This window comes from Ruditapes philippinarum, unplaced genomic scaffold, assembly GCF_026571515.1.
Source record: "Ruditapes philippinarum isolate M1 unplaced genomic scaffold, ASM2657151v2 ctg2141_1_1_1_1, whole genome shotgun sequence".
Lineage (NCBI taxonomy): Eukaryota > Metazoa > Mollusca > Bivalvia > Venerida > Veneridae > Ruditapes > Ruditapes philippinarum.
Window position 1 is genome coordinate 123,348 of NW_026852888.1, and position 2,020 is coordinate 125,367.

The window sequence follows — 2,020 nt, forward strand, 5'->3', positions numbered from 1 at the left end:
CTCTTTTAAATAATCAATTATGTTTTTTGATGGAATTGTATTAAAAAGTTCTTTGAGTGAATTTACAGAATAAAATCTATTACGGGCCTGTGAAAAATCATGACATTCAAGAAGAAAATGCTTGACAGTAAAATTTTCATTACAACCTACACAGAAAGGGGCATTGTCATTTGTGAGGAGATAAGAGTGGGTAATTTTAGTGTGTCCAATTCGGCATCGAAGAAGAACTGTTTGATCACGGCGGTTTGACAGAGATAGAGATGGTGACATATCAAGAGATGGGTTTATATCGTGAAGTTTATTAAAAACGGCATTGTCCCAATTTGCTTTCCATTCAGATGATACGAGTTTATTTATAGCCGGTCTAAAATCACAAGCAGGCAACAATAAGTCAGTTTTTTGAAAATTTAATGACTGTTTAGCTAAAGCATCTACTTTTTCATTTCCTCGTATTCCTACATGGCTTGGAATCCAATATAATTTAACATATTTTGTTTTTAGTATATGCTTCTGTGTATTTTCAATTAAAACACCTGGTAAATCACTTATCTTTTCAGACACAAATGCATACTTTATCAAATCAATTTTAATTTGTTCAGACACCTGACTGCATTCTAGATTGAGCGAAAGCCGTTCGTTGTGTGTCTGTGTCTTACTAGGGCCGCGATATTTTGTCATCATATTGAATAGTTAGACTGGAGAGTTATCAAAATTAATCTTAAGATGTTACCCCTATGAAACAACAAAAAAATCTTTAAACTTACTCAAGAGTCTAAATAACAAGAGTAAATATGATTTTTCAGTAATATATAGGAAATAATGGATTTTAGTATGTTACCATCTACCTTAGTATAAACATTAAAAACGTCAAATATTTGATTTTAATTATGTTTATATCAGCTTACATGTTTTATATTTATATTCATGTATGAACGCTTTCATCAACACCTATAACTGTCATCATATCTTCAATGCCAGTGTTTTCCTTAATGGGAAATTGGGCAGATTTAAATGAATTATTCTAGACATTTAAAACTAAAATAAAATAAGGAAACCTCTAAAGATTAAATTATTTGAACGAAAATGTCTTACAAACAGCAGTTCTTGACTTCATAATTAAAGCAGCACGCCTCCAAATGTATGCTTTTTTCATGAAAATTTTGAAAATGAAATTAAATGTATATTATTGTTTATTAACCAAAAGGAATCATTTTATACATTATCAATGTCACTGACAACCCACGTTTATTACAAAAAGAGGTCATAATATGCAAAAAATGTCCTTAAGTACTGCGTTAGTTTGTTTGTTTCATTTTACGCCTTTTCCCAACAGTATTTCAGTCATATAGGCGGGTAGTTTGCTAACCACCGTTCCTGGAGAGTTACACCAGTACTACACTACATTCCTCCGTGCTAAATTACCAAAGCATCTCCCGGGGATCGCTAGAAACGCAGTAGAAATATAGTTACACATAATGAAAATTTCACCATTAATCGATCTTAACATGTTAATTATAACTTGAATCTTGAATCTTTCTACTTTGCCTACAATCTAAGTACATTTTGATATTAAATTATAAGTTTTGGGATTAAAATCGTGCTTGTATTTTACAACAGTTTTCAAGGGTTCGTAAAGTAGAATTTGTTTATCTTTGGATGCGTTAGTTGTTTCCCATATACTGTCGTAATTAACTTCAATGTGTACTGTCTCTTTTTCTTTCAAAGCCTAATTTTACAGTTAATAATTAATTAATTCTCATTTCAAAAAAGTGTTACCTTTATATAAGTTGAGTCTACAATGTTCATGTAGTTTTGTTGTAATTAATGTTTCCGAGGGATCAACGATCTTCCAGATGTTTATAGGTTGAGACTGCAGAAATACGTTGGTTTTCCTAACGCCATAATTATGATATATTTGTATTTGTTAAGCCATTTACAAAATTGCAATACCTTTGTCAAGTCTTCAGTCTAACATTATCCGTATAACATTGCAACTACTGTAACCATAGGGTCACGACAG